At 35.0% G+C, this 10212-nt stretch overlaps 1 protein-coding gene across 1 annotated transcript in view; it reads right to left on the bottom strand.

Moving 5' to 3' along the window:
• LOC106877501 (uncharacterized) overlaps nt 1-10212 on the bottom strand; it is a 289778-nt gene that overhangs the window by 232148 nt on the left and 47418 nt on the right. The window lies entirely within an intron of this gene.

Below are 10212 nucleotides of genomic sequence, written 5' to 3'. Positions count from 1 at the left end.
AGAAGGATTAATACAAAGAGATTAATATTGTCATGTTTTGTAAGAAATCAATATTGATTTCTAAAGTTAAGAAATCAATATTGGCATGCATAAATTCTTAGGTTTATTACAGATAGAATAATTTTTAACTGATTAACTATTCATTTCAAGCTGAAGTGGCAATGGTTAACCACATCACATCAGAGAACTTTGGCTTTGTGTCTTTTTACATTTTATGTCATAATTATAATTTTATTTTGATGGTTTTACATGAAAAAAAAAAAAAAAAAATTAGTATATTGGAAACTATGAACTATATCATTTTGACAATACAGATGCAGGCAATATAGATGCATAGTTAAGAAGCTTGCTTTTGAACCATATAGTTTGAGGTAGAGTCTGACTATTCAGCAACACCTTGGGCAAGTGTTTTCTACTATAACCCTGAGCTGGTCAATACCTTGTGAATGAATTTGGTAGATAAAAACTATGTGGAGGCCCATTGTGTATATATGTATTTATGGGTGTGTGTATGCGCACACATCATTGTGCTGCCCATCCACATGCTTCACAACCTGCGTTGGTTTATGTCCCCATAACTTAACGGTTAGGTAAAAATGATCAAAAAAAAATAAGTACAAGACCTAATAATAAGTACAATGAAGCAGTTTGTCTGACTAAGCTTTTCAAGGTGGTGCCCCACCATGAATGTAGTCCAGTGACTGAAACAAGTAAAAGCACAATGATAAGATAAAAATTAACCAAGTGGTTAAGAAGCTCCTTTCTCAACCATATGGCTCTGTGTTTAATCTCACTGTACACCATCTTAAGAAAATGTCTGTACTTTTGGTCTTGTAACTGGAATTTGGTAAACAAAAGCAATGAAATAGCTTAGTGTGTCTGTTTGCATCTCTTTACATGAGAAAAAGTAACTTATAACTTAATCATTCAATAAACAGAAAACAACAACAACAAAAAAAAGGTACCAAACTGAAATGAGGATAGGATTGTTAAGACAATACTCCAATATGGTTACAGTCCAGAGACTTAAACCACCGTTGAGCTATTGATACGTTACACTCTTATTTATTTTAAAAATACTGTGAGTATATAAGAAATCTATTGTATAGAAATATAAAAATATAATCAGCAAGAGATTTAGATTACAAAGAAAATCACATGACAAAGTTGTCACCTAAAAAAACAAAATCATTTCTGATATATGTACAAGGATATAAATTTAGCAAGTGGAGTTTAATCAACTGAATCAGTGGTTCCCAAGTGGATGGTATTGTCCCCCTGGGGGCAGTGGAAAGTTCCATGGGGGCGTTTAAGAAAAGTGGGGTGATAATGTGGTAGTGATTCGTGTAAAAACAACAAAATAATAGGTTCATTAGGTTAAGTTTTATTTGTGAAATACAGTTGCTTTGAATTTACTTTAGAAAGAGGTCTGTTTGTGATGGTTAGTTGGGGTTGGGGTGCCAGGAATGTGGCCTGCGTGTCAAGGGGGCAGCAGCTCAAAAAAGTTTGGGAGCCACTGAACTAAATAGATTGTAATACTCAACAGGCACTTTATTTTATCCACCCCAGAAGGATGAAAAGCTAAGTTAACTTCAGAGGGGTTTAAAATGGGAGTGTAAAGAGCAAGCAGAAATACTGCAAGGTATTTGGTTCAACCCTGCCAAATGATAATGCTCCACATGTCACTTGTGATTTTCTTCAGACAAGTAGATTTAAAGGAATCAAATGATTCATAAGGCATACTAGTTATGAATGAAGGAGTTAGACTACAAGGACATCATCATCATCATCATGCGTGAAATCTAATTACATCTATAGTGGCACCTGGGCATGACAACTTTGTTTATTCCACTTCAACTGTGTATCAACCCCCCGCCCCGGTTAGTTTCTAATTTCATGATTGAGTGCTTAGCACTAAGAAAAATACCTAGCTGTAAAACACCATGTTTGCAAAGGTGGCTATTAAAGTGAATAACATTTACATACATACATACACACACACACACACATGTACGTGCATACATACATACATATACACACACACACACACACACACACACACACACACACACACACACATAATATTTGTAAACAAACATGAAAGGTTCTGTGTAAGTTACAGAGAGAAATCAGAGAATAAAATATATTATACATACATACACATACACACACATATATATACACACACACACACACACAGGTATACATATATATACATACGTTCATACACATATACATATAAGATGGCTGAAACTTGATCCTGAGTAATTCCATTGCTATCACTTGATTGTGTTCTTAAAGCAACACAGAGGTGGTTTTTCTATCCCCACAAGGGACCTACACTGTTTTACACAGATGTAACAATGCTGAGAACCTCTTGAAACAGGTGTTCAGAGAATCGTTCACCCAAGCTGATAGTAGGTGCTCATAGAGTTACCGCCCATGCTTTCATTCTATTATGGAAATTTTCATTGAGTGTTTTGATATTCTATGGCTATGGCCAGTCATAGTATGTAGCACATAATAGAGACATTAAAAATCAAGTGATGCCTTTGCTTGAAGCTTCTTAAAGTGAAGAAAGGACGAGCACAGGGCCAATTACATTCTCTAAATAAATATATACATTTACCCAAAAAGAAGAAGTAGTCTACATCATTGGAAGCAAAGGAAGTTACAAGTATTATATCAGAGTTGTCCATCATCTAGAGAGATGTCTAAACAAAGACTAGGGGTGCCTCAGTCCCTGTTGATGGATGGCTGTTGAATTTACTGAGTTCATCCACACTTCGATACACACATGCACATACACACATGTCTGGTGTGAAAGAATGGCTTGTCAAACAAAAGTACCTTGTAGCATTTTATTCTGCTTTGGTTACATCCTTTTATGACTACTTCAACTTTATATTTCTCCTCTCACAAGGTAGATATAAATATGTATCAGATAAAGTATTGGAGTTTTAAATGATTGACTAAAACACTTCAAGGTAGTACTCCTGTATGGTTGCAGTCTAATGGACAAAAACCAGTAAAATGAGAAAAGGAAACAAGTGTGTGTGTGTTTGTGTGTGTGTGTGCAGAGAGAGGGTAGAAGGAGGGTAGAGGAAAGAAATGGGAAGGAAAGATGGGAGAGGGAGGAAAGGGAGAAAAGGAGAGAAGAAAAGGAGAGAGGGAAGGGAGAAAAGGAGAGAGAGGAAAAATAGTGGAGAGGGAGAGAAAGAGAGAGAGGTGGTAGGGAGGAGAGAGAAAGAGAGAAAGTGAATGAGTGAGTGTGTGTGTGTGTGTGTGTGTGTGTGTGTGTGTGTGTGCGTGTGTGTGTGTACGTGTGCACGTGTGCGTGCTTATTTGACGTTTCTTGGCAATACTTCCTGAATAAACTTTGCTTATGGCAAGTGCTGCATAATTTGTCAATTTTAAACAAACATTTGTTTTTTGTTTTTGTTTTTGTTTTTATTTATTGAAAATAATTTAATTCACAAAATAAATTGTAAAACAGAAAATAAATAAAACTTATTACATTCAATCTAATGTGTACAACATAACACATATTTCCTCTCATGAGCGATGGGAAGAAAGCACAGATTAAACAGTTCAAGCTTAGAGGAAAACCATGGAAAAGTCAACAGTATATAACAATGAAGAAGATTCCTGTAAACAATCTCAGTGGAATGACTGTAATTCTTTCTATAGGATAGGTACAATAACTATAAACATAGTGGTTTTCCTTTTTTGTTATTAAAAAAGGTCACAGCTCCAGTACTAAGGACATGTGATTAAAATGTTGCAGGAAAGAATTGCAAGACAAGATTTTTCAACCCAAGTCAAGTGACTGATCTAGTGGAGAAGATCAAGAATGAAAGGGTTGGATAATAACCATAGCCTTGGTTATAGCTCAGTGATTAGAGCATCAGGTTTACAATCCTGAGGTAGTTAGTTCAATTCCCAAACTGGGCTGTGTTGTGCTTTTGAACAAGACACTTTATTTCATGTTGCTCCAGTTCACTCAACTATAGAAATGAGATGCAATATCACTGGTGCCAAGCTGTATCAGCTTTTGCCTTTCTTTCCCTTGGACAACATCAGTGGTGTGGGGAAGGGAGACTGGTCTGCATGAGCAATTGCTGGTCTTCCATTAAAAAAACCATGCTTGGACTTGTGCCTTGGAGGGGAACTTTCTAGGTGCAACTCCATGGTCATTCATAACCAAAAGGGGTCTCCTCCTCAGCTGGTCACATTTCAGAATCCAGCTTAAAAATGTAATGATGGTTGCTTCTGATATGGCCCTACGGAAGAAGTACCTGAGGTTTCTACTCCATGACCCTCACAGGAATATTGGGTAGAGAAGACGGATGGATGGAATTTTGCTAAAAGAGGAGAAATTAGTGTTTGAATGAATAAACGTTCTATATTTCTTTCAAGCCCTTAGACTTCATCATCTATGATAATCCCACTTACAAAAACTATGCTTCCAAGGGATAGTCAGAAAATATTTCAGCTCTGACTAATTACTGACCCCGTACAGACCTGAAGTCGCACTAACAGAATACTACTCCCATAACAAGTGTTACACATATATACACACACGCATGCACACACACATTCACACCTTAGATCACAACAAAACAAAAACCTTCTGACCAGGACTGGTACCAGAGTTTTCAGTACAATATGCTAACCTTACAATGAGTACCCCCTTCTTCCAGGTATGTCCATTTGTTGTATACAACCAGGAGTGTATCTTATATAGTGTATAACATTGGTGCAAGCATAGCTGTGTGGTTAAGAACATTGCTTCCCAACCATGTTTTTGGGTTCAGTTTCATTCTGGGGCACCTTGGGTTAAGAGGTGTTCTACTCCCATCAGACCAAAGTCTTGTGAGTGGATTTGGTAGATGGAAACTAAAAGAAGCTCATCATGTATGTATGTGTGAATATGTTTCCTTGCGTTGACATTATGTGATAGTTGTAGATGAGCGTCACTTTTATACAAGTGATACCCATTTCCAATCTTCTGTGGAAACAATTCCAGCCACAGGGAAATATTTACTTGGAAACAAGTGAGAGTTGGTAGCAGAAAGGGAATCTGGGCACAGTAAATCTGCCTCTAATTACATGTGACACATGTAGGGATGGAAAAGTGAACATGAAGAGGATGATATACAATAATGCAACAATTGTTCTACTATTGATAATTCAATTTTCTGCCACTGCCAAAACGTTAATTCTTTGTTGACAGAAATGAATACACAGCTGAAGATGAAAAAAAAAAAAAAGAATTTGTCGTACATTTTTTTTTTCTGGTATCCTCAGATTTTAGGGCTTAGACAATCACCTTGTTTATCTAAGGGAAAATGCTAACCCTGCACCTGACTAATTCGCAAAAAGTCACTCAGCAACTCACTGCAACCTCTGGCTCATAGATGTGCTGCCCCTGCACTCTTTGGCTATTCATCTTCTCCTAATTCCACCACCACCACCACTGCAATAACAACTTGTACAAGCCTCTGCTTTTCTAAACTAGCTAGTTGCTTACCAACTTCTAGGCCCATCCATCTCCCTTCACATTCCCCTTACTATGTCTCATCCTTTAAACCCCACATCAATTTCACCCAGTCCTTTATTCTCAGAAGAATTCCCTTCCTACTTATGATACAAGTTGAATATAAACTGTATCAATATCACCAGAATCAGAGAGCCTGTGAGAGTGATGGGTGCTGATCCATGCTAGGGAAAGAATAAAAACTGAAGTTAATTCAGCCACTATTTGAACTCAAGTTTGTAAAATACTGAGCTAGATACAGTTAAAACATTTCAAGTCCTACACAGCCTTCTACTGACTCAGCCCAATTCACTGCATTAGAATGTCAATTACTTACTAGTCAACTTAGATTTGAAGAAAAAAAAAAAGAAAGCAAAAATATAATTGATTAAATTTTAAATAATAATGATTTTCTTTAAGATTTTATTTTACTTCATTCTATTTTATTTACCCTCAAGATGTCAACCTAAATTTGAACTATGTATGGAGTCACACGCTAACAAAACAAAGACTATCAGCAGTGAAGTAATTAATGCAGAAAAGTCAAATTCAAATGTAAAAATCACAGAGACATTCCTACAGGACTTCTTATACTGTAAACTTACACCATACATATACCCTCTGTTGGTGTTTATTTATTGCCATGATAATAGAAGAGTTAATTAAATTCAAAGAACATTTCTTGAATTTATTTTCTCTATTTTAACAGATTTGTTTACTCACATACATACATGCACATTCCACAATGTTTTTTTTTTCTTTCTCTCTCAAAGAAAAACAAAAGTTTTTAGTACATGCTTGTGACATAAGAGCAATATACAAATGTGTTTGTACTTCTAGTTCACACACACACATACACACACAATCTTCTATGTACAACAGTTTTTATCTTCTAAAGCATGATTGCTTTTATTTACAGAATGTGCCAATATTTCATTCTTTTAATGACTCCATTATCTTTTTAACAATGATACCACAGTGGAAGTAGGTAATTGAACAACTTACTAAGCAAACTATCCTAAAGTTTCAAGTAATATTCACTTCTATTTTTTGCATGTACCCCTACCTCAAGACAATATTTTATTCCTTTTTCACCAAAACATAAACATCAAATGAAGCTGATTCATGTATTTTGAAGTTTCATAATGGAGTGAATGTCAACTATATTGTAAACATAATGCAAAGAGTATTGGTTTATTTCCAGCTTATAACAGAATATTTAAATGCATATGCAGGGATGAAATGTGTATTAAAAGAACAATGGGCTACAATGCTTAGAACTTACAAACACTTCAGAATTTACAAAAACTACTTGTCTTTGAAATTTTTCCTTAGAATTAATCTGAGTGTAGAGGAATATATAAAATAGACATAAAAGAATAAAATGTACTCTAATATTATTGAAAAAAGTTTATAGCATGTTTAAGTGATATAGAATATGGCTATATGATAGGAAAACTTGCTTCCCAACCACATGGTTTTGGGTTCAGTCCCTCTGTGTGGCACTTTGGTCAACTGTCTTCTACTATAACCTAGGCTGATCTAAACCATATGATAAAACTAAAAGAAACCCTTTGTACATATATATATGTATGTATGTGAATGTCCCCGTCTTGATATCACATGATAATAGTAAACTTGCATCACCATCATTTAAGCAGTATCCTTCATTTCCAGTCTTCTGTATAAACATGTCTGGCCAAGTGGAAATATCACCTTGCTTGGAAAGATGTGAAGGTTAGCAACCAGAAGGGCATCTAGCAATAGGAAATCTACCTCAAGTTCTGTCTCAATCATGCAAGCATGAAAAAGTGGTCACAATAATGATGATGATGATGATACGCATATTTCCTAATCTATATTAAATGACTTTCATAATTTTCTTACATTTACAAGATGAATCAACAAAGAACCCCAACATGCCTGACCTAGAAATTACATCCTATCATTTAAAAAAAAGTTAAAGAAAGACATTTTGGATAATGTAGTTCTAGATATGCAATTCCTGAATTAAAAACTGAAAGATCACATCTGGAATGTTACTGACTATAAGTTTACTTGAGTGGTACTAACTTGGGATTAAATGACAGCAAAAACTTACATGACATGGCTTTGAGTAAAAACTACAAGATTTTCATAGATATGGCTGTGGCACATTGCTACATTTTACCTTTGGCAAATGTCTTCTACTGTAGCCTCAAACTGATCAGAGCCTTGCAAGTGGATTTCATAGATGGAAACTGAAAGAAGCTCATCGTGTGTGTGTGTTTTCTCTGTGTCTGTTCCCCACTGCTAACAACTAGTGTTGGTGTGTTTACGTCCCTGTAGCTTATCGGTTCAGCAAAGAGACTGATAGAACAAGTACCAGGCTTTAAAACAAAAAGCACTGAGGTCAATTCATTTGAGTAAAATTCAAAGCCGTGCCCCAGCATAGCTGCAGTCTAATGACTGAAAGATAAAAGATATAATTCAAATGCATACGTGTGTATGTATATATATATATATATATATATATATATATATATATATATATAATTTGTATGATTTATTCCATACTAGATGATATATACTATAATTCAGTGTATTAGCATACATTTGTAAAAATGATTGAGAATATAATTGATCCCCAGTGCAATTACAAAACTGAAACCAATAAAACAAACTATTAAAAAGAAAAAAAACTACAGCATTCATACCGATATGGTAATATAAAGTTTTAAATAATCAATTTGTGCAACCTTTCAATTAACTCTGAAGGCTGGTTAGGGCCTATTGACAGAAATGCTAAATGTCAATGATTGACCAGATCCAATACTTGTCCTACATTCAACAAGTTAGAACAGGCTACCAGGTTATACAGTGTCCATTCAAAGTTACACGTAGTCTGATGAGCCAAGCTGTTATATCACATTGGAACCCACCTAAGATGCAATCATGTGCAAGTATGCAAAAAGCATGTAATAGTATTAGCATGATAATGGTTTCAAATTTTGGCATACGGTCAGCAATTTCGGAAAGAAAGGATAAGTTGATCATATCAACTCCAGTATTCAACTGGCACTTATTTTATCGACCCCGGTGGAATTTTGAACTCAGAATGTAAAGATGGACGAAATGCTGCTAAGCATTTTGCTTGGCATGTTAACAATATTGCCAGCCCACTGCCCTGAATATTAGCATAATAATGACATCACACTAGTTCAAATTCAATATCAACAATTACATGAAGTCTTGCATACAACATTCAAAAATTCAATCAACATTTATTCAGTGCTTCAAAATGTTAGTGCCTTACTAATGCACACTGAGCAGACAACCAAACACACTAACTTCTTAATGGTATTTAATAGCATAAACTATAGCAGAGTGGTCATTCCATAATCAAAAGCTTCACTATTATATACTAATGCAATCAACAGGCAACTAGGGGTGGATAAGAACATTTTAAATGGTAATGTAGTGGAAGTATTCAAAAAGATCAAAAATGAAATTTAGTCTAAGCTTGTTGTAAAATCCATTAGCCTAAACAGAATATATCAAGTAGAGGATTATATCAACTTGATATATTTAAGCCAGATATCAAGATAAGAGTTAAGCAACAAAATAGCAAATGCTCTAAATTCTATTGGGATGATATTCTTAATTATATATATATATATATCAGTGAAAAGAATCGCAATAGCCGAGGTCATGAGTTCAAACTCTATCACAGCTGGAATTGGTTACTAGCAGGGAGACAATTTGCTCTGTTAATACAGCACTAATTACAAGGGTGGAAGACTGGTAAAATTAGTAGAGAATAACAAGAAAAAAAATGCCATGCAGTATTCAGTTAAGTTATTTTATGTTCAACTTCCGTTTCATCGTTTTGGTGCTGATAAAATAAGTACTAGTCAAGTACTAAACTGACATAACTGACCTCACTCTCCCTAAAATCTTGTAGCCTCCTGTCCATTAAGAAATCAATATTGTTACACTCACAGTTTGATAACCGACTTGTTAACCATCATTTCCTACATACAGAAAAGGTGAAATAATGAGATGTGATATTTATGCTTTCCATAAGAGCATTAGTGATGAAAGTTTCATCCAAGAATTGCTATCACCAGACAACAGTACTATATGTAGTTGCTCATCATCATCATAATCATCATCATTGTCATCATCGTCTGCTCTCAGTCGGTTGAATAACATGGATTGCTCTAATGTTATTCCAGTCTGTGTCATTGCCAAGTAAATTTGACTTAATTTCTATAAGTCAAACATGAAATGAAGGGGAAAATAATTGATAAGAATATTTTGATAACTCTGTCGTCATCCATGGTTAAGTATGGTCATACACAAGAAGATTCCAATCCCTTTTCTGGTGATTAGTTGGCCACAATGGGCTTTGAATTCAGAATTCATAGAGCTGGAACAAATACCACAACATAACCTGCATGACACTAATAATTCTGCTAGTTTATCACTCTAGACTGGTACCTTATTGATACCGAATAAACGGAAAAGCAAAGCTGATCTTCATGGGATTTGAACACAGAATGCTAAGTACCAAAATAAATACTGCAAGACAATTAAAGTGATGTTCTATAACTTCTGCCAATTTGCTAGCAGCCAAATTTCTCTCGGATCACACCTTACCATCACATAACAAAAAAAAAAAAAAAAAAAAA

Source organism: Octopus bimaculoides, chromosome 1, assembly GCF_001194135.2.
Source record: "Octopus bimaculoides isolate UCB-OBI-ISO-001 chromosome 1, ASM119413v2, whole genome shotgun sequence".
NCBI classification, from domain to species: domain Eukaryota; kingdom Metazoa; phylum Mollusca; class Cephalopoda; order Octopoda; family Octopodidae; genus Octopus; species Octopus bimaculoides.
Note: the sequence above shows the minus strand (reverse complement) of the source record. Positions and strands in the feature narration are given on the sequence as shown.